The 27,959-nt window shown below is 37.5% G+C and overlaps 1 protein-coding gene across 1 annotated transcript in view; it reads right to left on the bottom strand.

Annotated features, from left to right (window-relative positions):
* Positions 1–27,959, bottom strand: part of LOC128994744 (nitric oxide-associated protein 1) — a 116,909-nt gene that overhangs the window by 72,183 nt on the left and 16,767 nt on the right. The gene's annotated exons all lie outside the window — the stretch shown is intronic.

Below are 27,959 nucleotides of genomic sequence, written 5' to 3'. Positions count from 1 at the left end.
TCCATAGAATTTTTAGCGTAGTGGTTGGCGATCCGATCGCCCAATGGCTAGCCATTGCAATCAGCCTCCCTGACTCCCTATTCTTCAACTGAGCAGGGTCTGTCCTTTTACTCCAGGTTTTTTATTCTTCCTCACAAGCATGGACCAACTGTCTTCATGTTTCATGTCTCTGCTCCCTTCTTGTCTTAACTTCCACCCCTCCTTTTCTTTCTTCTGTTACAGGCCAACTCAAGGAGTTAGGTGAACCGTGCCGAGGGGTGGATGGCGACAAGCCTATTCGTATGGTGTCTGAGCGGTACCTGCAGGATACCAGGCGCTCCTGCAGTAAGCAGCCTTTCATGGGCATGTGGGGCTCTGTCCAGGTAGACTTGAGATCCCTAGCTTGTCGTGGGAACGCGGGCTTGTACCCCAAGTCATGGAAGGGGAGGGAAAATGCCCCGACTTTTGAAGAACTACCTGAAACCAGGAGAACCTGGTGGGTAGGAACGATCTTTGTAGGGTGGGGCTGAGCAGAGTAGGAACCCGCTGGTATTTACGCTTCTTAGAACAGGGCATGAAACCTGATGAAGCAAGGAAGAAAGTGGATGAAAGGAAGGCATCAGCAGCGCAGGACAAATGGGTGCCTAGAAAAGGAATAAAGGGAGATTCAAGAGATTACCCCACCCCTGAGTAAGAACTTTAACAGGTTTTGTAACTGAACATTGTAGGCACAGAGGTTATCTAAAAAAAATAACATCGTTCAGGAATGTGACTGTAGACCTTGCCAATCAGGGCAAGAAACACCCAGACATCTATTGGCTGAATGCGATGCAGTTGGGAGAAAGAGAATAGCTTGGGAATGCAACAAGTAGCAGTTGGAGATTTTCCCCAGTTAGAACCCTGGAGGAGGACATCCAACTATGCAAAGACTGGAGACTAGTTTGGGGGACACAATAGATCTTACAGGTCGCAGTGTAATCTCCCCTAGGTATCATCAGTATCCGTATCAGAATGTATAGGGTTTGTGAATTGTATCGCCTGCAAAAGCAGATTTGAAAGAGATCATTTACAACATAAAACTTATTACTATTTACTAATTTGATGCATAATTTGTTTCCAGAGAAACCCAAGTTGAAAGGATTCTGAAATTAAAAATGAAACGTTCATGACAGACCTAAGTAGCCTCTTCTATGGATATTACCACTCTAAGATAGCGCTGTGAAAATCGTCAGATGGTGAGTAACGTCAACAGTGTGTCATCTCATCTTCATCATGTAGTTTTGATAGAATCATATTAGCCCGACAGTTTAAAGTACATATTAAAATTTTCAATTCTCCCATTTAAACACATATCTGAAAATATTCAGATAGCACAAGTATTGGGAGTATAAAAAAAGTGCATTTCATTTCCTACAATTAAGGTTGTATGATTAAATGTTCATAGGTTGTAAAAGGTAATTCTACATTTAAGCATAGTAAGGAATATAGTAATTCTACATCCAAGGGAATCTCGTGATTCATAAAACGATAAACATTTGCAATTACTTCACGTGTTTGGCTGTGAATAACTTTTCTGTCTCCAATTTTTTTCCTAACCCCACCATCCATTGTCTTTTATCTCAAACTAGCAGTTACCCGGCGCGCATTGCTGCGCTAACAAAATAAATCTGTCTCCTGTCTGTGTGAAAAGCATGTTTTTTCTACATTTAAACTGACGATAGTCAGGGATTGCCCTAGTGCCTTATAATGGTGATTGCGAAAGCAAGACACTAAGGAAATTGTAGCTGCTTAAATTCAGAGGGTAATTCGGGTGAAATCATCAGTATTATTATGATTAAGACTATTTCTCCCTTAAACCTACCACTGATAATTTTTGCTTTAATCAATTTTGACACAATTTTTTTAATCGTTAGTCTGGTAACATTGTACAGCTTAAGTGGATTTAAGTTTCGCATTAGTATTATTGGAGTTCCTTCTTTTAATGACAGTAAAGTGGTAGGTTGATGACAAATTGAGAGGCATTTGAATACCCAAGATAGCACGCACGATTATTATTCACTTAATAATTAATGTTAGATTGTGTGGGTATAGAACGAAAGATAAAAATATTCCTTTGATAAAGGTTTCTATGTTTTTAATATTTAACATTGGAGAATTTAAACGTTGAGTGCACAGGTGTGCTGCGATTGGGGTTTAATACATTTTGATCTATTCAAAAGTAAAATAGTTTTCTGTGCTGCAATCTGTAGAAACACTGTGACACTATTTAAAATCATGACTAATGCTAATACAGAATGTTGTGATTATTCAAACCTACAAAACAGTTGGTGAAAGTAAACATCTGCTTTTAAATTATACTTATTTGTAAACATTGTAGATAAAAAAGTCTGACATTGACCCACTTAAAACCCTCTGGGGCAGAGCCCTTTTGACGGATCTGCACCAAACTTCAATTCAATTCAATTATCAATTATTTAAGATGGGGACGCCACTATGTGTGTATTTTAACCCAAATATGAGTGAAGGATGAGTGTAGGATGAGTGGTGCGATCTTGTAGTCTTGTTAGTGACTAAGGCCGACATGTTCCTTAGACACAGCTGTTAATTAATAGCCCATACAGCTAACGGCAACTAAGGGACCTACAGTTTAGAGTGGAATCCGAACCACATTTTTTTCTTGGTATTTAACGAATTGGTCTAATTATCAGGATAGTACTGCGGATAGTCGAGTACTCACTCGTGCGGACGTTAATCCACACCAGGGAGCATCGCATCCACAGTGTATGCCTATAAATATCCACAATTCGTAACCTCCTAGTAGCTGGATTACAGGACGACGCCACCCATCCCAGTCTTCACTCAAACCATCCTTGAAAAATGCTTAATAATGCCTGAAAGTTTCATTACAATCTGACAAGCGGTTTCGGAGCCCATAACGTATATACACATCACATACATACAGTTCCTCTTTTATAGATATAGATAGTAACTAAAATTACAATAAAAAAAAAATTACAATCTTCAAAAGGTTTTTAGTCTGGCACGCACATAGTAGTCTGGAGCGATATGCACAGTAGCGGGAGTAGCAACATACTGAGTTGCTTGCTCCTCCCACCACTGAAATCCACTCCGTAGCTACTGCGCATCTCCAGTCCACCGGTCATGCTAAACCTGCTCAGTTGTAATACCTACATTGATAGTTTGGTTAAATTAGTTGCCATGGCTTTCATTTCAATTATTAAAAAAAATTAAAAATTTACTGTGAGGAATCAGTATTGATCACATTTTTCTTTCTTGCAACTTGCAACCAAAAGTAAAAATTAATATTAATAGAGATACGATTAGCACACTAACAAGAATGAGAATAGTTAGCGGAATTACTAATATGCATTGCAAAAGACTAAGAATCCACTGATCCTGTAAAAGCCTGAGTGGACGACTAGATAAACGAGCTTCTTCCTCTGAACTCCACCACTGACAGGTAGGCTATCTCCTCGTGAGTTTCACCAGAACTAACAGGGCAAGGTTTTTTTTGTCCAAGGACGTTAGGCACGAGCCCGGAATAGTTTTTCACATTAATTCATGCTGGAACTAGGGGTGGCAGTATTATCACTTAGAAAAATCCATTGGCGAGATTAGAACCTGGGACCTCAGAGACCAAAGTCCCGTGCTCTAACCACTAGACCAGCTCGCTCCCTGGCTATTTTGAATAAGTATATGTTTCCTGTTAATATTTGTTGTTAATATTATTTTGTGTATGGAAGTGGATAGAAAGGGTGTCAAAGATTGTAATGTCAGGAATGTGAGGCTAGAGGGAGAGCCCACAGAGAAGTAAGGTACGGAGGAAACAAGCAAGGGACAACTGTGCACTTTGGGCTCTGATATGTTGGGGCAGAAATATACTTGTGACAAGCAAGGAAGAGCCCAAACGGCAAGCACTGTGTGAAAATTCCAATTGCACAGGGCATAGGGTCTTCCTCCACCGTGAGCATTGTAGTATATAGGGCAAGCGAGGCAGTCGAGACATTGCCCTAGACACCAACACTAGAGCTAGCCAAGATAGAGATAGAGATTTGTATCGCCTGCAGAAGCTGATGAGATAGATATATATAATTTATAACATAAGCTTCTTTCTATTGACTAATTTGGTACATATTTGTTTCCAGGGAAACACAGGTTGAAAGGATTCTGAAATTTAACGAAAGATGGCTGACTGCCAGCCGTAAGTAGCCTCTTCAATGGATAATATCTAAGACAGCGCTGTGAAAATTGTCAGATGGTGAGTAACGTCAACAGTGTGACATCTCATTTTCATCATGTAGTTTTGATATAATCATATTAGCCCGACTGGCGAGCACTGTGTGGAAATTCATATCACACTGGGTACAGGGTTTTCCTCAACCCTGAGCATTTTAGTACATAGGGGCGAGGAGGCGGTGTGGGACTTTGCCCTAGACCCCAGCACTAGAGCTAGACAAGGGTGTACCATGAAGTTTATTCTATGTTTCTTACTTCCCTTCCGTTGAGAGCCTCGCTACGATATCAACTGCGTTACTCTGCGTGCTAGGGGAAATATTACCATAGTACTATCTGTAACTGTAAAGCTATTTCTTTTATTACACATGAAGTATTATTAGAGTACGATACCATTTGGTACAGCGCCGCTGCACTCACATTGACCCACGACAGGTTAATACGTCAATACTGACTGAGTTGTAATACAAATTTTAAATCTTTTTAGTAAATGAGATACATTTTCTAATGATATGTTTGAATACCTACAAATATAAACTGCTGTTTTGGATATTTATATGCCGTTTATTATTAGTAAGCGCATATGAAAAGAGTGATTGTGTTCAATAGATGAAACCGTGCATAGCAGTTAGTTCAGAGGCATTTTCCATTCATCAGAATAACAACATTCTTGATTTATATATAGACTAGCTGGCCCGACAGACGTCGTCCTGTCCTAATGTGGTTTTACGTCAAATGCTCGTTCATTTTCAAGATGAGCTCGTTCGCATTGCTCAACCACGTCCTGGTTGAAGTTCATTTGCTACGCTCACTCACCTTTAGGTTGGAGCTTGTTTGCTGCGCTCACTTGCCTTCAGGTTTAGCTCGTTCGCTATGCTAACTCGCCTCCAGGTTGAAGTTTGCTCACTAACCTTTTGGTTGCAAATTAGCTGTTGTCATAAATAAAAAAAAAATAATAGTGCTGCACCTTGTTGGTAAACCTATTAGCTTTTTAATTTTATTGAACATCACAGAATCAAATTGTTTAGTTGAACCACATGTTCAGTTGTTTGGTTAAGATTCTTTAATTTCATTTAAACATAACTACTCATAAGGTTAACATGGGGAAACTCCAGAGCCACTAGGGCGGAGCCAATTGGACGGATCACGAAATTTATGGTGTATAAACCTATTCCATGAAATTCTACACATATGTACCAAGTTTTGTGGCAATCGGTCCAAAGATGTCCGAGCTCATAACGTTCAAACATACAAACTTCCTCTTTTATAAATATAGATTTGATTGTCAGTTACTACTATTATTGTTTCCATGGATTATACTAACAAATACATCTTTAACGAGCAAATTAACTACACCAGAAAATATTCATCTTGTATAAAATAACATGGAATATCGAATAACCAACGTAGGTGAGCAAATATTCTAATTACATTTGGTTGGTGATTTAACTAGTTAACACTAATACCGAAACCCCGGTCTGACAGGCCCACGGGAATTTTCAAAAACGCATGTTGGCAACACTGTTTACTTGGGAGATTCCATTCCCCCAATAAATTCCCCCCTTTTCCTCCCCTACCTATTGATATATTGTTTGTTCATTTTGCATGGATGCCATGACCTTGACAGGTTGTCTGTTCATAACATGCCTGTCTCAGAAGCCCATCGTTAGTGTATTTTAAAGCGGGGTCTCACAGGCCGAGGGTTTCGGTTTGTGTGTGTCTAAGCGGGGTACATTATTTTTCAAATGGGGTCTCACAGACCGGGGGTTTCGGTTAACGTCAGTCTTGGTAGGGTTTCGGTATTAGTGTTAAGACAATTGCAAAAAAAAAAAAAACTTATATTCATTGCAGTGGGCGGAAAACCTACATTTCATTTTGAGTCTTAACGTTTGGGTTTATAATATATCCCAAATATAAAATTAAGATCACTAAACAAGACAATTATTATTTTAACTATTGTTTCAGAGAAACTACTCTTGATAATCAAAGGTGTAAATAAAGACATAATTTTTTAAAGCTGCGTCCCTACCAAACATGTTTGCCGAACATTGTTCCGGTGTTGGTTTGGTAGAGACGCCTTTTCAAATATTCTGAGCCTCGTGGTGGGAGTAGTGGCATGAAGCTGATGATTTTATTCTAGAAAGAAGGTTGCCCTTAGGCCTAAACTGTTATGAGGGTGAAAAATAACAGATTATAAGGTAATCGTTAAAAATTCTATCTCAATAAAAACAAAAAGTAACTATTTATGTACAGGTTCGTGAATTGTATCACCTGCAAAAGTATTTGAGTAAGAAATCATCTACAGCATAAGATTTGTTACTATTAACTAATTTGGTATAATTTGTTTCCAGGGAAACAAAGGTTGAAAGGATTCAGAAATTAAAAATGAAAGATGCCTGACTGCCAGCTGTAAGTAGTCTCTTCTACGGATATTACCTAAGGCAGCTCTGTGAAAATCTTCATATTGTGAGTAACGTCAACAGTGTGTCATCTCATTTTCATCATGTAGTTTTGATCAAATCATATTAGCCCGACAGTTTAAAGTACATTGTCACTACATTAATCTAAAAAAAAACATATCTGAAAACATTAATATAGCACAAGTATTGGGAGTATAAAAAAGTCTTATTTTATTTCCCACGATTAAGGTTGTATGATAAAAAGTAATTCTACATTTAAGCCTTGAACCAACACAGTTTAAATTCTAAGCATGAGAATTCCGCCAAAATCCAGTCAACTTCAAGAGTTTCAAAGTCTCTAAGCTCAATGGATGTTGCACGTAAGTAGTTATTATAATTTTTTTTTTTATTTTAATATTATTGACATTAACTAGTGTATTCCTTTAAGATAACACGAGTACTGTACAGGAGGCATACAAATGTTTGTGTAGGAACCATTATAAATAACTATATTGAGTGATTGACTGATGGAGACTTCAGATCCCTTGCGATGATAGTGTTCTCCCCATAACAAAAGTATTCCAGACTCAAAGAACAAATCATATCTAAGTACATAGTAAAAATTTTCTCTCCATTGCAACAATACTCAACTACTTGCCTCAAAACATTATCTCAACCTGTTGTTAACATAAAGGGATCAAGTTGAAATTTTGGTTAAAACACTGTTGCAATTGCCAAAATAATATTGCAAATTTGTAAATAAAAAAAATGCACGAATCAAAAACTAATTTAATGAATTAATTTTATATCTCTGTCTTATTACAACCTTATATTAGTGGCAATTTTAGTTAATTTTATACACATCTTGAAACTTACTGACCATAATATTGATGTTCAGATGTTCCGGATTCCATGAAAAGAAGATGAAGTTTGCTTGGATCAAAAAAGAAGATGAAGTTTGCTTGGATCAAAAAAGAAGATGAAGTTTGCTTGGATCAAAAAAGAAGATGTATGGTTGTTTGTGTGTGTGAGAGTAAGGGGGTGGGTTTGTTAGCTAGGGAATTCGTTGAGAACAAAAACGGAACGGAAAGATTTTTATGTTATCTTTTCATAGTTATTGAACAGGTCATTTGTATTTCCGACTACGACAGGGAGGGGAACTTGCTAGGCTAGCCAGGGAGAGGGAATAAAAAAAAGTAGGTTAGAGGGGGGTTGTAAAGGGGGGAGGGTTTGAACATTTTACTTAGGGACGTGGGATGTATCATGGTAGGCTAGTCAGGGCCTGGGGTTATGGGGTGAAGTAGGCTAGAGGGGGGCATCAAAAGTCAGAAGTTCTAATGACCTGTGTATATACAAAGGCAGAAGATTTTAAAGAAATAGGATTTTATCATGAAAAAAGATTTTATGGGTTTAAGACATAGGGAAAGGAAATTGTTACTAAAATATTTTAATAACAGGTCCTTGGATCATCCATTTCAGACAGGGAGGGGGATAAAGTAGGCTAGACAGGGACGAGGGAACTTAAAAAAGTAGGTTATAGGGGGGTTTAAGGGGGGAGGGTTCATTTTTGAGTTAGGGAGTGGGACGTATATTGGTAGGCTAGTCAGGGTCTGGGGTTATGGGGAAGTAGGCTAGAGGGGGGCATCGTGGTGATGGATGTTCTAATGACTTGATTCTGTTCGAAGAAATAATCCTGTTTATTTCTCTGGGAATAGTGGGAATAGCAGGGGGAGGGTGGTTCTAGGTCATCTGGATCTACATTTGAAGAGTCAAGACACTGGTAGAAGAGATGTTAGAAGAGGACGACATTAGAAGATGATCATCATGACAGTGGTGTGACAAGTCTGAAGTCAAGAAACTGAGAAAAGGATATCTGGAGCATTCCATGAGGTGTGTAAATATTTAAATAATATATATATTTAAAATGTCAAACATGCATAATCAGCACTATTAAGGTAAGTATTTTTCAGGAAGTTGGCTGGATTATTTGGCTAAACTGTGTTGGTTCAATGATAAATGTGTGCACTAGTATGGGAAAGATTGTGATTTAAAACACTTCTTAGGTTTTTATGGAGGATAAGGGATTGTGTTTTTTTACGTAGAATTTAATGATAAAGGGCAAAACAAATATTTAAATACTACAAGTGACAAGTTACGTTAAGAGGAAATTAATAAGTGTTCGCATTAGTACATTAACACATAGGTACCGAGAAATAATTTAAATTTTTACAGTATTTTACAAAACATTATTTTGACAGGAATGGATGACATTACTTGACGAACATGAATTTCTATTTCGTTTAAGATATAACTACAGTAGTGAGTTGTTTTCATCCCTCAGAGCCATCGGGTTCATTAATAAAATATCAGGAATAAAGAAGTCTTTGCCTTTTTTGTAATGGATACCAAAGCTGGAAGGTAGCAACCTCATTCGAAACATATCAAGATGGGCAGAACGACTGTGATGGGCTTATAATCACCAAGAATTTTGAAGCGGTAAGTGATCAGTAATCAAGTCTAAAAGACCCTAACACAAATTGAGAAAGATATTTGCAAGCCCATGTTTATGACAAAGCCTGCTTTTATATTCGATCATATCTCCATTCAACTTCACTGAGACTTTGAGATATGAATCTAACTGGCTGCCAAATTCTGTTGAGCCACTGTTCCAATACTCCACCAATCCCAAGGCCTAATGAATCTGCACAAATTCTTATAGGCAGCTCCGGGTCAAATGTGGCAAGCAACACATCATCAGTAGCTAGATTCTTGATGTTCTCAAATTGCATCTGATTTTGATCAGTCCAAATCTATTCGTAAATTGTATTAAGTATAATTATTAGTGGAACTACATGATTCAACAAATGAGGAATGAATTTCATGAGGTAGTTCACCATACCAAGAAAAGACTGCAGCTCCTTCACATTCCTTGGAGGTTGCACAGCTTTAATCGCAGAAACCTTATGTGGATCAGGTTTTATTTGACCATTCTCAAACCTATGACCTAATAAATTCAATGACTTCACTTACAACACATTGTTCTTGTTCTAAGTAGTGCCTTTGTCTTGCATATTCTTAGTAGCATATCAAGTAGTTTATAAGGTAATTGACAACACCCTTTCAACCCCTTGATAGCCTTAAATCTTTCTTTGGAAATGCTCCGGAGCAGTTATTAACTCTGTGTAATCAACGCAAAGTCAAATAGAACCATCCTTTTTGGGTGCTACTACCATAGGGTACACCAGTCAATTATTTCTGTGACAGGAACAATAATACCGGTCTTAATCATATTGTCCAGTTTAGCCTTTAAGAGTAGAGCTACCCGACGAGGGCTAGATACTGCAAACTGTTTGGCATCATCAGATGATTAAATGGTGTATTCATTACCTTTTAAACCGTTGAAAACATTAGGGTACTTAGTCACCCACTCGACATCTGAGTCAACTTGATCTACAGACTTACACAACAAACCAAAGGCAATGATTGCTGACACTTCTAGTTATGGCTCTTTTTGGCCCTGCACTTCCACCCTTTTGAATAAAACCAAAACGCAACTGTTTATGTATAGGGTTTTCGGCGTAGGGGTTGGCGATCCCATCGCCCAATGGCTAGCCATTGCAATCAGCCTCCCTGACTCCCTATTCTTCAACTGAGCAGGGTCTGTCCTTTTACTCCATGTGTTTTTCTTCTTCTTCACAAGCATGGACCAACTTTTTTTCATCTTTCATGTCTCTGCTCTCTTCTTCTCAACTCCCACCCCCTCCTTATCCTTCTTCTGTTACAGGCCAACCCAGGCCAACAGTTACTCAACAAATTGGACTTGGACTATTTACCAAAAATTACTGTAAGTGCACTTTGCAATACCAGGGCAAAGTAAAAAGTCTTGGTTTGAATTTAAACCACACATTGGACTGGACTGACGCGGTGGTAAGCACTTGTAAAAGAGTGGTTCCTGTTGTTCACACACTGAAGAAGATGCAACGACTTCTACCTTTTTACATTAAACTCTTACTGGTCAAATCACTCCTTTTTCCACACTCCAACTACTGCAACACTGTGGTTAATGATATGACTGTGGCTTTGACAACAAAATTACGAGTACAAAATTATTGTGTTCGATTCTTGTTCAATCTTAGGCGTGATGACCATGTCACACCCAATTATATTAACAAATCAATTTTGAAATTGGAGGACATAAAAAAATATGAATACTTTTCATTACTCATAGCCATCAATCTTGGAATTCCAAATCGTCTTGCAAAGAATTTTAAATTTTTGCATGAAAGAGGCACAAGGGATACCCACTCTGGCTTGTCTACGCTTCGCATTCCTCATCATAGAACAATTGTTTATAACAAATCATTTTTAGTAACAGCATGCCGCTTATGGAACTCCATACCTTTTCACATTAAATTCATAGAAAACCAATCCCGACTGATGATGGCGCTGAAAGGATATTACCTTGACCGGATGGCCGTGGCTTGGCGGGATGCTAGATGCAGCAGAGGTTGTATGTATGTGTGACTGTATTTTAGGGAAGATAAAATTAATTATACTATTTTATAACATGATGAGAGATCATCAGTTTGTCAACAATCTTCTATTTGAAAAAAGTTTACTTTTTCAACTAGCACTAGAATTTACTGCACTATTTTCAAATATGTAAATAAACATGGAATAATGTAAAAATAAATGGATCCGGAAAATGGTTTATAGTTAAGTTAAGTTAAATTAGTTATAGTTTAAGATTAAGACACATTCATGTACACATTGTTGTATGTCTGAATAAAGATTTACTTGACTTGACTTGACTTAACACAAGACTTCTTACAATTTACTAATTTGGTGCATATTTGTTTCCAGAGAAACCCAAGTTGAAAGGATTCTGAAATTAAAAATGAAAGGTTCATGTCAGACCTAAGTAGCCTCTTCATTGATAATATCTAAGACAGCGCTGTGAAAATCGTCAGATGGTGAGTAACGTTAACAGTGTATGATCTCATCTTCATCATGCAGTTTTGATAAAATCATATTAGCCCGACAGTTTAAAGTACATATTAAAATTGTCAAAACATCCATCTAAACACATGTCTGAAAACATTCCTATAGCACAAGTACTTTTATTATGACAATGGTTGGTCATTGGACAATGTCATGTCAGAACAAAAACATGTTGTTTCAGGAGTCCCACAAGGCCCTCATCTGTATAATATCTATGTTAGTAATTTTCCTGCTATCAATAACATTGGAATTAGTATGTATGCTGATGACACGTCAGGTGTATACTGGGCTCCGTCTTTTGATGAACTCAAGCAGGGCATGGCCGATTTTGTACATAAAGCTAGCTCATATTTTGAAAATATTAATTTCAAAGTCAATCTTGATAAGACAGAAATTGTAGTTTTCGGATTGAGTAGTACGCGCATTCCTCTGATAGATTAAGTTAAGGGTGATGTGATCTTTGAAAGTAAAGAGTGCTGTAAGTTGTTGGGACTATATATAGATCAGACCTTAACTTTTAAGAATCATATATCTCTTGTAAGATCTAGACTTTTAAGTGGAATCAGCCTCCTCAGAAGAATATCTTTTTATTTAGATACAGATACGTTAAAAATAATTTAATTTAATTTATTTTGGTGTCATATATTCTTTCTTGTCTTATGGCCTTATTTTCTGGGGAAGTTCTCCCGACTGTAATTTGCATACAATTTTTGTTCTCCAGAAAAGAGAGCCTCAGACTGATAGCCAAAGTATGGTACAAAAGGTCTTTTAAAGATATTTTTGTTAATTTAAATCTCCTCACTTTATATGGACTATACATTTATCAATTAATTATGCTTGTGAAAAATGATGTAAAGCACACAAATAAAAATAGTCAAATCCATAGGACATAAGACGAAAGGATGATTTTCACCGTGTGAGGAGGAATTTCAACAGAACTGGCCGAAGTCCTTTTGTGATGGGGTCAATTTATTTCAACCCCCTACCAAACAATATAAAGGAATTAGAAGGCACTAAATTCAAAATTGCTTTGAAGAATTGGCAAGTTAAAAAAAGACCGTATTCATAAAACATTTCATATTTAAATACCGATTCGGCATAACAATTTGGAAAAACTACATTTTGAGTAATCTAAGTTGATCCCAGGTATGTACACTAAGAGGTAATTCTTATTGTTTTTATAGACATTGAAATTGTATTCTTTAGCGAATTTCCCTATAGGGAAGTAGCTATTACCGTAGGTCTCATGGTAAGACTTAGGCCCGGGACGGATTTACTTTTTCATTTTGATGTCCCCAGAGGCCAAAAACACCATTCGTTCAAATTTTTATATATGTATATATATATATATATATATAGATTTATATATATATGTGTCCGTGAACACGATAACTTGAGTAATTTTTATCCGATTTTGATGAAATTTGGTTTGAAGGTGTAAGGCAGGATAACCTTGAATGAGTTCGCGATCCAGCATGATCGGACCATCATTTTATCGGACCGGAACAGGATTTTATGGGGGGTTTTATGGGGTAAAAATTGGTTTTTCTCACTTTTGACCCTCAAAACACAAAATTTTCCAATTTTTCTCTAAACCTTCTTAAAGAGCTTAAAAAAACAAACAATTCAGTATATCAAAGTGTTATTGTACGGTTATTGGTTACGGAGAAAACTAAAAAAAAATTAAATTTAATATTCCCATGTTATTCTTATGGAGAATATTGTAAAATATTGTAGTTTGCTTGTTTATGGATATCTTTTGATCAAACTTGGCAAATATATTCATTTTATACTAAGCAATAATTATTATACTTAAAACACACTATTCTCTCTTGTAGGTACTCGTTAAACCTAATGTTATTTAAATAGATCAATTGAAAATCAATTCAGCCAAATGGAAATTCGCTTAGACGGCAGGTTTTCTGCGGCGGGGGTATTTTATTTTATATTCAAAACTGACTTTTGATGACTTATTTTGACACTGGTGACTTTTGTCTATGCATCTTACTAACATTATAAATCTGAAAGTTTGTGAGTTTGTGTGTGTGTTTGTGTGTGTGTTTGTGTGTGTGTTTGTGTGTGTGTTTGTTGCTCAATCATGCATAAACTCAGGCCCGTTTTTGACCATGTCAGCGCCCTAGGCACGTCTAATAGTAGCGCCCCTTTGCAATATATATATATAACAGGGTGTACACCGACCGGGAAATCCGGGAATCATGTGGGAGATTTTTGAACCGTGAATTTTGTATTTCTACCTGGAGTTTTCAATTTTCCGTGATCGTGCATGACAACAGTGACGTTTCCGTGACCGCGGGAGACGATAATATGTCTACACACGGCCGCGAGGGATGATCAGAATTTTCCGCGATCGCAGAAGACGATAATGGTATCTACAGAGCCGCAACGGATGATCAGAATATTGCCACAATCACGGAAGATGATGATAATGTCCACACGACCGCGGGAACCGCAAGAACTTTGCCGCGATCGCGGAAGACGATGATGATCTCCAAAAAACTGCAGGACATGATTAAAATTTTGCCGCAATCGCGGGAGACGATTAGGTACCATGGATTCATGACTACGGGATACGTACGATATCTACAGGACCGCGGGTGATACATTAAATTTCTACACGGCCACGAGGGATGATCAGAATATTGCCGCGATCACGAAGACGATGATAATGTCCACACGTCCACGGGAAACAGCAAGAATTTTGCCGCGATCGTAGAAGACGATGATGATCTCCACACGACTGGAGGACATTATTAACATTTTACCGCAATCGCGGGAAACGATTACGATGTCTACAGAAACGCGGAATACAATAATGCCGCGATCGCTCAAGACTATGATAATGTCCAAATGACCGCAGGAAAAGATAAGAACTTTGCCTCATTCGCCGAAGACGATTATCTCCATATGTCCGCGGGAGATGATTACCATTTTGCCACAATCGCGGGATGCGATTACTATGTCCAAACGACCGACGGGGACGATATAATGATGTCTTCAGGGCCGCGAGGGGTGATCAGAATTTTATCGCAATCGCGCAAGACGATGATAATGGCCACACGATCGCGGGAAAAGGTCAAAATGTTGCCTAATTTGCGTAAGAGGATGATAATCTCCACAAGATCGAGGGAGATGATTACCATTTTGCCACAATTGCGGGAGGTGATTACTATGTCCACACGATCGCGGGGGACGATAAGATGTCTCCACCACGGCCGCGAGGGGTGGTCAGAATTTGACCGCGATCGCGCAAGACGAGGATAATGTCCTCACGACCGCGAAGAAATATCAGAATTTTGCCTCATTTGCGGTAGACGATGATAATCTCCTCACGACTGCGGGATATGTTCATATATTGCCTCGATCATGGAAGACAATTTTATGTCCAAACGACCTGACTGCAGAAAATAGTAAGAATCTTGCCGCAAACGCGAGCCGAATACGATGCCTACACGACCGCGAGGGGTTATCAGAAGTTTACCGCGATAGCATGCAAATACTACCACGAATTTTTTTTAATTTCCAAATTTTTGGCGCCCCCAAAAAAGCCAATTGCCTCGCGCCCTAGGCACGTGCCTACCGTGCCTATTCGGTAAATCGGCCCTGCATGAACTACTGGACGAATTGGGCTGAAATTTGGCATGATGATAGCTCACATTCCCGATTAACATTAAAGCATATTCTTATCCCAAAAATCCTTTCGGGCTCCGCCCCAGTGGCTCTGTAGTTCCCCATGTTAACCTTATGATTTTTCATATTTAAAAGGAATTAATGAATCTTAACAGCTGTTTCAATTAAACAAGTTGGTTCTGTTCTATGATGTTCAATAGCATAAAAGTTACAAGGATTACCAACAGGGTGCAGCACTATTATTTTTTTATATTTATGACAATAGCTAATTTCCAACCTGAAGGCAAGTGAGCGCAGCGAACGAGCTCCAACCTAAAGGTGAGTGAGCGTAGCAAACTAACTTCAACCAGGACGTGAATGAGCCATGCGAATATTTATGAAGTTAAACGGGGCAAAGCCCGCGGGTACAGCTAGTTGTATATATATACAGGGAGCGGCAAAATGATCTGACGGTTTTCTTTGCCGCCCTGTCGAGCGAATGAGTGGCGTAGGGTGGTGGGAATAAGGGCGTTACAAAGCCAACGAGTGAACATTTTTAGTAGCCATGGAGCCGTGGGATAGCTGAGCAACATGTATTTGTAGTAGAAGTGTTTTTAAAAGTGGAAATTCCTGTGTAGCTTTTTAGTACACGTTTCAATGTGGGTTCAAGGGGGAAAAGTCCCAACTCAAAAAACCATTTTGCAGTGAGTAGGTAACTTCAGAGCTACTAATTCAGCATTGAAAAAAGCCAACAGGCAGTCTAAGTCCAAGGTCAGCCCGGACGCCAGAGAACGCTGAGAGAGTAAGAGAACCTGTGGAAGTTAGTCCTCAGTGGCCTAAACGTTAATAAGCTGCAGCTCTGTACTTGTCTGGCCGCTCGGTAGAAGAGTATTACAACACGACCTGCATTTCCATTCATACAAAATGGCAATTGTACAACAGCTGAAACCCAGAGATGCAAAGCGCATCTCTTTTTCAGAACAAGTAGTGATTGATTTTCTTACATGTAACAACATTTTCATTATGAGCGACGAATCACACTTTCAACCACAACATACAGTCGTCCTTACTCTCTTTAGTTTCACACCACATAGTCAGATTTTAGTTTCAATGCTGAACTAGTAGCTCTAAAGTTACCCACCCACAGCAAAATGGTGTTTCGAGTTAGGACTTTTCTTCTATGACCCACATTGAAACGTGTACTGAACAGCTACACAGGAATTTCCACTTTTAAAAACACTTCTACTACAAATACATGTTTCTCAGCTATCCCACGGCTCCATGGCTACAAAAAATGTTCACACGTTGGCTTTGTAACGCCCCTATTCCCACCACCCTAGGCCACTCACTCGCTCGACAGGGCGGCAAAGAAAACCGTCAGATCATTTTGCCGCTCCCTGTATATATGTTTATGGACAATAAATGATTTGATTTGACAAGTATTGGGAGTATAAACAAATTGTATTTCATTTCCCACGATTAAGGTTGTACATTATAAAATGTTCATAGGTTGTAAAAAGTAATTCTACATTTAAGCCTTGAACCAGCACAGTGGGGCATCGTGGGGATGGATGATCTAATGACTTGATTCTGTTTGGGGGAATAATCCTTTATTTCTATAAGAAAAATAATTTAATTTAGAACCTTGATAATATTAGTATCAAAATGTTCAAAAAGTTTTAAATTAACAAATAAAACAAACATTTGAAAATTGAAAAAACAATTTTGCGTTGGTCTCCCTTTATGTAAAAAACTATAATATTTTATTATTGAAAGTAAGTTACCCCGAAAAATCATACATAATAAAAAAAATAATTGAAAATTCTATCTCGATAAAACCAAAACGCAACAATCAATTTATGTAAAGGGTTCGTGAAATGTATCACCTCCAAAACAGATGAGAAAGAAATATCATTTACCACATAAGAGTTCTTACTATTTACTAATTTGGTGCATATTTGTTTCCAGGGAAACACAGGATTCTAAAAAAAGAAAATGAAAGATGCATGATAGTCGTAAGTAGCCTCTCCCATGGATAATACCTAAGACAGCGCTGTGAAAATCGTCAGATGGTGAGTAACCTCAACAGTGTGTCATCTCATCTTCATCATGCAGTTTTGATCAAATCATATATATGCAAATCCTGATTCTATAGGTACTATTTATTTCATTCTCCACTATTTGTTAGTGTAATGCAACATTCATAGGTTGTAATAGGTAATTCTACATTCAAACCTTGAACCAACACAGTTTAAATTCTAAGCATGAGAATTCAGCCAAAATCCAGCCAACTTCTTCAAGAGTTCCAAAGTCTCTAAGCTCAATGGATGTTGCAAGTAAGTAGTTATTATCATTTTGAATTTTAATTTAATAATATTGATATTAACTAGTGTATTCCATTAAGACAACACGAGTACTGTACAGGAAGCATACAAATGTTTGTCTAGGAACCATTATAAATAACTATATTGAGTGATTGACTGATGGAGACTTCAGATCTCTTGCGATGATAGTGTTCTCCCCATAACAAAAGTATTCCAGACTCAAAGAACAAATCATATCTAAGTACATATAAGAGTTTTACTCTCCATTGCGACAATACTCAACTACTTGTCTCAACTCATTATCTCAACCTGTTGTTAACGTAAAGTGATAAAGTTGAAACATTGGTTGAAACCACTGTTGCAGTTGACAAAATAACATTGCAAATTTGTAAATTAAAAATATGCATGAATTAAAAATTAATTTAATGAATTAGTTTTCTATCTATGTCTTATTACAACCTTATATAAGTTGCAATTTTAGTTAATTATATTATATACGTCTTGAAATTTACTGACCATAATATTGATGTTCAGATGTTCCGGATCCCATGAAAAGAAGATGATGTTTGCTTGGATCAAAAAAGAAGATGTATGGTTGTTTGTGTGTGTGAGAGTGAGGGGGAGGGGGGTTGTTAGCTATAGGGAATTCGTTGAGAACAAAAACGGACCAGAAAGATTTTTAGGTTATCTTTTGAAAGTTATTGAACAGGTCCTTTGTACTTCCGACTACGACAGGGAGGGGAACTTGCTAGGCTAGCCAGGGAGAGGGAATAAAAACAAGTAGGTTAGAGGGGGGTTGTAAAGGGGGGAGGGTCAACATTTTACTTAGAGACGTGGGATATATCATGGTAGGCTAGACAGGGCCCGGGGTTATGGGGTGAAGTAGGCTAGAGGGGGGCATCGAAAGTCGGAAGTTCTAATGACCTGTGTATGTACAAAGACAACAAATTTTAAAGAAACATGATTTTATCATGAAAACGATTTTATGGGTTTAAGAGATAGTGAAAAGAAAATTGTTACTAAAATAGTTTAAACGTAGGGCATTTACATGTTAATTACAGGGAATTAAGTAACAATTCAGGGTTGATAATCTTGGGCTTATTGTATAGAGAAGTATACAACAGGTCCTTCGATCATCCATTTCAGACAGGGAGGGGGATAAAGTAGGCTAGACAGGGACGAGGGAACTTAAAAAAATAGTAGGTTATTGGGGGGTTTAAGGGGGGAGGGTTAACATTTTTGAGTTAGGAAGTGGGAAGTATATTGGTAGGCTAGTCAGGGTCTGGGGTTATGGGGAAGTAGGCTAGAGGGGGGCATCGTGAGGATGGATGATCTAATGACTTGATTCTGTTTGAAGAAATAATCCTGTTTATTTCTCTGGGAATAGTGGGAATAGCAGGGGGAGGGTGGTTCTAGGTAATCCGGATCTACATTTGAAGAGTCAAGACACTGCAAAAGAGACGATAGAAGTGAAAAACATTAGAAGATGATCATCATGACAGCATAGTGAGATGTCTGAAGTCAAGAAACTGAGAAAAGGCTACCTGGAGTACTCTAACAGGTTTGTAAAATAGTAACTGTTATAACTTTTTATATTTGAATTATCCATTAAGACAAAATAACATTGCGAATTTGTAAATTAAAAATATGCACAAATTAAAAACTAATGTAATGTATTAATTTTCTATCTCTGTCTTATTAGAACCTTATCTTAATTGCAATTTTAGTTAAATTTATAGACATCTTGAAACTTTTACTAACCACAATATTGATGTTCAGATCTTGCAGATTCCCTGAAAAGAAGATGATGTTTGCTTGGATCAAAAAAGAAGATGCATGGTTGTTAGTGCGTGTGGGTTTGAGGGGGGGTGGGGGGTTGTTAGCTAGGGAATTCGTTGAGAAACAAAAACGGACCAGAAAGATTTTTAGGTTATCTTTTGAAAGTTATTGAACAGGTCCTTTGTACTTCCGACTACGACAGGGAGGGGAACTTGCTAGGCTAGCCAGGGAGAGGGAATAAAAAAAGTAGGTTAGAGGGGGGTTGTAAAGGGGGGAGGGTCAACATTTTACTTAGGGACGTGGGATATATCATGGTAGGCTAGACAGGGCCCGGGGTTATGGGGTGAAGTAGGCTAGAGGGGGGCATCGAAAGTCGGAAGTTCTAATGACCTGTGTATGTACAAAGACAATAAATTTCAAAGAAACATGATGGATGATCTAATGACTTGATTTTGTTTAGAGGAATAAACGTTTATTTCTCTGGTAATAGTAGGGTGGGGGGGGGGGGGCGTTAGTTAGGTCCTATGTCATCTGGATCTACATTTCACGAGTCAAGACACTGGTAAAAAAAAGATGTTAGAAGAGGACAACATTAGAAGATGATCGTCATGACAGTGGTGTGACAAGTCTGAAGTCATGAAACTGAGAAAAGGATACCTGGAGCACTCCAAGAGGTTTGTACTACCCTTATAACTTTTTATATTTGAATTGTTCATTAAGTATAATATAATCAGCACTATTAAGGTAAGTATTTTTCAGGAAGTTGGCTGGATTGTTTGGCTAAACTGTGTTGGTTCAATGATTCATGTGTGCACTAGTATGGGAAAGATTGTGATTTAAAACACTTATCAGGTTTTTATGGAGGATAAGGCATTGTGTTATGTACGTAGAATTTAATAATAAATGGCAAAAAAAAATTGAACAACTTTTACCGGTGGAGGAATAATTTTAGTTTTCGCACTTTAATACGTATTTTACAAAACATCATTTGACAAAAATGTATGACATTACTTTACAAACATGAATTTCTATTTAGTTTAAAATATCACTACAGTAGTGTGTTGTCTTCATCCCTCAGAGCCATCGGGTTCATTGATATAATATCAGGAATAAAGAAGTTTTTGTCTTTTTTGTACAAAGCTGAAGATAGCAACCTCATTCAAAACCTCTGAAGACAGGCAGAGCGTCTGTTGATGAGGCTTATGATCACCAGAAATTTGGAAGCGTTAAGTGATCAGTAATCAAGTCAAAAGGGAAAGTGTAACTGTTTAGGTTTAAGGTTTTCGGCGTAGGGGTTGGCGATCCCATCGCCCAGTGGCTAGCCATTGCAATCAGCCTCCCTGACTCCCTAATCTTCAGCTGAGCAGGGTCTGACCTTTCACTCATGTTTTTCTTCTTCCCAAGCATGGACCAACTGTCTTTATCTTTCTGTCTATGCTCTCTTCTTCTCCCAACTTCCATCCCCTCCTTTTCCTTCTTCAGTTACAGACCAACCCAAGGTGTTAAGTGGACCGTGCTGAGGGGTGGATGGCATCAGGCCCCTTTTGTATGGTGTCTGAATGGTACCTGCAGGATACCAGGTCGACTTTAGATCCCTAGATAGAGAGGCTAGTATAGCAAGTTATGGAAAGGGAGGTAAAAAGCCCCAACCTTTGAAGAGCTACCTGAAACCAGGAGAACCTGGTAGAAAGGAACGATCCTCATAGAGTGGGGCTGAGCAGTACAGGCTGGTACCTACGTTTCTTAGAACAGGGCTGGAACCTGATGAAGCCAGGAAGAAAGTGGATGAAATGAAAGTATCAGCAGCGCAGAACAAACCGGTGCCTAGAAAGGAAAATACCCCCGCTGCAGCAAACCTGCCGACTAAGCGAATTTCCATTTGCCTGGATTGATTTTCAATTCATCTATTAAATTAACATTTATGTTTAACGAGCACCTAGGTTAGATGCTACAGGGAAACCAATAAAGTGGGTTTTTTATTAAAACATCAATAGCTTACTTAGTCTTACTCTTACTCCTGTGGCCACACAAATCCCAAGTGATTTTTGGCCTCGCCAACAATGCGCCTCCACTGCTGCCTGTCCTCTGCTGCCTCCAAACTTGATCCTAACCTCCTGAGGTCCTGCCTCACTTGGTAATTCCATCTTAATCTGGGCCGTTCCAGCGGCCGTCTTCCTTCTGGTTGCCCCATCCATACACTTTTAATCATACTGTTAACATCTCCTCTATAAACGTGTCTCAGCCATCGTAATCTTCTGCTCTTTACCATTGCTATAATATCTGGGTCATTATAAAGTTCTCTTAATTCTTGGTTCTTCCTTATCCGCCATTCACCATTGTCATCAATAGGTCCAAACACTCTACGTTAGATTTTATTTTCAAAAACTATTAATTTCTTTTCATTTTGCTTTGTAAGCGTCCAGACTTCGGCTCCATATAGTAGAACTGGTTGTATTATTACTTTATACATCTTTATTTTAGTTCTTCTGGTCACGAGTCTACTTCTAAATAGTTTTGTTAGACTCCAATAGCACCGTTGAGCTTTTTTTTTTTTTTTTTTTTTTTTTGTCCTAGGACGCTAGGCACGAGCCTGGGATTGTTTTTCACATTACTTCAGGCTAGACCTAGGGGTTGCGGCATTATCACTTAGATAAAATCCATTGGTGACTTGGCGGGGATCGAACCCGGGACCTCACGGACCGAAGTCCCGCGCTCTAGCCACTACGCCAGCTCGCTCCCCGCGCCAGCTCGCTCCCCACGCCAGCTCGCTCCCCACGCCAGCTCGCTCCCCAATAGCACCGTTGAGCTGCTGCTAATCTATATTGGATTTTGTCGTCTTGTCTGCTTTCACTTATTGTCACTCCAAGATATTTAAAATTGTCAGTTTTTGTGAATTTAAAATTTAAGACTTCCAAGTCTGGTTGGTTATCAGGTAGTCTACTTATCTCCATTATCTTAGTTTTCTCTTAATTTATTATTAGTCCCACTTTTTGTGTTTCAGTGATTAGCTTTTCTGCTAGCTCCTTAATATCCTTTTTATTTTCTGCTATAAGTGCCACATTGTCTGCAAATGCTAGAACGTTTGTCTTCCCGTTAATCTTTGCACCTCCCTGAAGACTGCTAACCTCTCTCAGCGCTTCTTCAATGACTAGATTAAATAATAATGGGGATAGTGCATCGCCTTGTCTTAGTCCTGTGTTAATTCTAAAGGTGTCTGAGTATTAATTTTCTACTTTGACTTTTGATATGGTCTTAAATGTGCACATTTTTGTAAGATTGACAAGTTTCTTTGGAATCCTGTGTTTTTCCATCAACTTCCACATTTTTTAGCGAATTTCCCATATAGGGAATAAGCTATTACCGTAGTACTCATGGTAAGACCTGGACGCGGGACCGATTTTTTTTTTCGTTTTGAGGTCCCTAGAGGCCAAAAACACCATCCGTTCAAATTCATATATATATATATATTTATATATTTATATATTTATATATATATATATGTGTCCGTCAGCACGATAACTCGAGCAAAAATGATCCGATTTTGATGAAATTTGGTACAAACGTGTAAACCTACGTTTATTCGAACGAGTTCGCGATCCAGCATGATCGGATCATGGGAACAGGGGTTTACGGGGGGTTTTATGGGGTAAAAATAGGTTTTTTCCCATTTTTGACCCAAAAATCATAAAATTTTGCAATTTCTTTCCAAACCATATTGTAGAGCTTAAAAAAACAAATAATTTAGTATATTGAAGCGTTATTATGCGCCTAATGGTTACGGAGAAAATTCCAAAAAATTGTAAATTTAAAATTCCCATGTTATTCTTATGGAGAATAAGTAAAGTGTTGTACTTTGCTTGTTTATGAACATATTTTGATCAAATTTGGAAAATGTTTTTATTTCTTACTAACTATTAACGTTTTACAAAAAAAAAAAAGTTTTACCCTCCCTGATGCAGCAAATCTAAGTACTTGTTAAACTAATTCTATTTAAATTGGGAATAAATGTTATATTTTTAAGTAGACATTTCAGTGTAAATCCAATCAGTCAAATGGAAATTCGCTTAGTCTGCAGGTTTGCTGCGACGGGGGTATTGTCTTGATATGCTATCATAAGCTTTTGCAAATAACAAAAAGAATATACAAGTCTTTTTTGTATTCCCAGTATTTAGATGCTATTTCTTTCAATATGAAAATCTGGTCGGTTGTTAACCTGCCTGCCATAAATCCTGACATCAATAGCTTAAAATAAATAAATCCGCCAAGTTTGATCAAAATTGATCTATAAACAAGCCAACTACAACATTTTAAAATATTCTCCATAAGAATAACATAGGAATTTATTAATTAACAATTTTTTTTCTCCGTAACCAATCACCGTACAGAAACACTTAGATATACTAAATTATTTGTTTTTTTAAGGTCTTAAAAAAGGTCTGGAGAAAAATTGATAAATTTTGTGTTGTAAGGGTAGGAAAAAATGAGAAAAACCCATTTTTACCCTGTTAAACCCCGTTCCCATGGTCCGATCATGCTGGTTCACAAACTCATTCAAATTTTATCCCGCCTTACACCGTCAAACCAAATTTCATCAAAATCGGACAAAAATTACTCAAGTTATCGTCCGGACGGGCACACACACATAATATCTAATATATAAAATTCTCGTGTCACAGTGTTTGTCTGCAAAACTCCTCCGGAACGACTTCACCGATCGTTATGAAATTTGGTGTGTAAATTCTGTAGGTATGCGAATCGGAGGTAAACTATTTCCCGTTTCGAAATTCTTAAAAGGGCTCCGCCCCAGTGGCTCTGGAGTTTCCCATGTTAACCTTATGAGAAATGGAATTAATGAATCTTAACAGCTGTTTCAATTAAACAAGTTGGTTCTGTTCTATGATGTTCAATAGCATTAAAGTTACAAGGATTACCAACAGGGTGCAGCACTATTATTTCTTTTACATTTATGACAACAGCTAATTTGCAACCAAAAGGTGAGTGAGCGTAGCGAACGAACTTCAACCAGGACGTGATTGAGCGATGCGAACGAGATCATCTTGAAAATTAAACGTAACGGTACTTTCTTTCCATCGGTCTGTCTTAGGGGAAACCTATAACTTAGGCGATACGAAGTTCGCCGGGTCAGCTAGTCTATATATATATTTTGTTATTATATGCACCAATGAGGGCTACTTTAAATGTTACTAAGTAAATTAAAATACCAAAGTTCCCTAAAAACATTTTATTTTATATTACTTACAAGTGTTTCGGACATTAATGCCATGATCACAGTAAACCTATTAACCTAGTAACCTATTAATTTATTTGATTTACAAACATTATTAGATATTTCTTGTTTAATGAACAGGTGATAATTTTTATCTTAAGGGAAGGAGGTGTTTTTCTTTAAGATTAATAATTTAATTGAATATGACGTTTTGATTTTCAATTTGTGTCAAGTTTAGGAAATTGTCTTTGTCAGTAATATGATGTGTATAAATATAAAATTCTTCTTTTGCATTCATTTTTTCACCTTTATTTTCAACATCTAGAATGTGCATATTTTTATTCATTTCTGAGTATGTATGGTCGGTCTGAAGTATATGATCGGCTTATGAGGATTTTTGTGTTGTCATGTTATTTGATCTTATTGCCTGTATATGCTCTTTGTACCTGACTTCGAATGTTTGACCTGTTTGACCAATATAGTACTTTTCATTAACACTAATACCGAAACCCCGGTCTGACAGGCCCACGGGAATTTTCAAAAACGCATGTTGGCAACACTGTTTACTTGGTAGATTCCATTCCCCCAATACCTTCCCCTCTTTTCCTCCCCTACCTATTGATATATCATTTGTTCATTTTGCATGGGTGCCGTGACCTTGACAGGTCGTCTGTTCATAACATGTCCGTCTCAGAAGCCCAGCGTTAGTGTATTTTAAAGCGGGGTCTCATAGGCCCAGGGTTTTTCGGTTTGTGTGTTTCTAAGCGGGGTCCATTATTTTTCAAATGGGGTCTCACAGACCGGGGGTTTCGGTTAACGTCAGCCTAGGTGGGGTTTCGGTATTAGTGTTAATAATTCTCTCTATATATAGATATATAAAAAATTTGAACGAATGGTGTTTTTGGCCTCTGGGGACTCCAAAATGAAAAAGTAAATCCGTCCCGGGCCTAGGTCTTACCATGAGACCTACGGTAATAGCTACTTCCCTATAGGGAAATTCGCTAAAAGGCGGACTGAAGGGGCACACCCCTGAGTAAGAGCTGTTTGAGAATGTTAACAGGTTTTCTAATTGAACATTGTAGGCTCAGAGGTTTCTGAGAAAAAAAATGAACATCATTTAGGAATGTGACTGCTGATCCTGCCAATCAGGGGAAGAAACACCCAGAAACCTATTGGCTGAATGGGATGCAGGATACAATTGGGCGAAAGAGAGCCAAGAGCTTGGGAAAACACTTAGTAGCAGTTGGAGATTTTCCGAGTTAGAACCCCACCTGACGCTGAACTTCATTAAGGAGTTAGGATTGGAGGAGGTTCTCTAGGCAAAGACTGGAGACCAGTTTGGGGGACACAATAGTTCTTTCAGGTCACAGTGTAATCTTCCCCCCACGTATCATCAGTATCAGCGCGGTATGTATATGGTTCACGAATTGTTACGCCTCCAAAATAGATCATATAAAACATAAGACTTCTTACTATTTACTAATTTGGTGCATATTTGTTTCCAGGGAAACACAGGCTGAAAGGATTCTGAAATTAAAAATGAAAGATGCCTGATAGTCGTAAGTAGCCTCTTCTATGAATATTACCTGAGACAGCTATGTGAAAATCGTCAGATGGTGAGTAACCTCAACAGTGTGTCATCTCATCTTCATCATACAGTTTTGATAAAATTATATTAGCCCAACAGTTTAAATTTCATACTAAAATTGTTAATACTTCCATTCAGACAGAACGCACTTGGAAGGATATAAAAGGGTATAAGTGTATGCAGATACATCTATTGACGAACGTTTATAATTTCTCTGTTAGGCTATTCTGTTATTGTATTTTTTTTATCACTATACTCTGATATTTTTAAAAATTAATTGTTATAGCCTAATATTATGTTTTTTGAAACAGTAACCAATCTAATTTCATTTCACAACTAAAAAATTACCAATTAAATATTCATGTTTCTGGCCCCTGAGATAATACATTATGTTAAGGAAATCCATCAAATAGTCCAACAATTATTTAGATTGCTCAGTAGCTTAGTATATGTTTCGATGCAAAGACAAAATTTGCAAAGGATGCAGCTCGTCTAACAAAAAACTTAAAGAAACACATCACAAAATAATAACAGTACATATGTACAAATATTTAGATAGCACTGTTATGATAATAAGTATGTCCACGGGGTGGTTGCTGACTAGTCTGGTGATCATTGTAAAAACCTTTACGATTTGTTCGCACGACAGGTTACAATTCATACATTTAAAGCAAATTTTATGGGCGTATTAGGTAACTTTGTTTCGATTCAATGTTTACAAAGTGTGAGTTAAGTAACATTCCATGTCTTAGAACCAATTGAAAAAATCTAAAGAATATTATAGTTTACAGCTTTGTGGTAGAAACATTTAATAACGTTTACAACTGTTACTGTTTCAACCCAGTTAACAACTACTGAACAGCAAAAAACAAATAACAGTATTCTTGTTCTATTTTTGGTTGTTAACTAATGAACAGCACAGATTGCTACTTATAAGGCTTTAGTAATTCTAAATAAAATTCTGATTCTATAGGTGCTATTTATTTAATTTCACACAATCGGTTGTATAATAAAATGCTCATAGGTTGTAAAAGGTAATTCTACATTTTAGTCTTGAACCAACACAGTTTAAACTCTAAGCACAAGAATTTAGCCAAAATCCAGCCAACTTCAAGAGTTTCAAAGTCTCTAAGCTCAATGGATGTTGCAAGTAAGTAGCTGTTATCATTTTAATATTATTGATATTTACTAGTGTATTTCTTTAAGATATCACAAGAACAACAATAATTTTCAAAATATTAAACAAAGTATTTAAAGAAAGGAATAATCAACAAATTATTTTAGTGCTTTAAATTACCAGCCAGAAAACAAATGTTTGTCTAACAACCCCTATGAATTGAATATTGAGTGATTGACTGATTGGAGACCTCAGATCCCTTGGAATGGCACTTTTCTCCCCATAAAATAGTATTCCAGACTTCAAGAACAAATCATCAAGAAGAACAAAGTAGGTACATAGTCAGGTTTTAAGTTTTGAAGACTTTACTCTCAATTGCGACAATACTCAACTACTTGCCTCGACTCATTATCTCAACCAGTTGTTAATATAAAGAGATACCTATCCAAAGCAATGTTGAAACCACTGTTGCAGTTGACAAATAACATTGCATAAATTTTAAAATTACAATCATACACAAAATAAAAACCAATACCACACATAACAAATTAATCTTCAAGTTGTCTTGTTCCAACTTTATCAAATTAAAATTGTAGTTAATTTTATACACATCTTGAAACTTTTACTAACCACAATATTGTTGTTCAGATGCTCCGGATTCCAT

The sequence above is a fragment of the Macrosteles quadrilineatus genome, unplaced genomic scaffold (assembly GCF_028750875.1).
Source record: "Macrosteles quadrilineatus isolate MER2022 unplaced genomic scaffold, UCM_ALF_1.0 Scaffold_5__1_contigs__length_97177068, whole genome shotgun sequence".
Lineage (NCBI taxonomy): Eukaryota > Metazoa > Arthropoda > Insecta > Hemiptera > Cicadellidae > Macrosteles > Macrosteles quadrilineatus.
The sequence above is the reverse complement of the archived record's forward strand: the minus strand, read 5'-3'. Positions and strand labels throughout refer to the sequence as shown.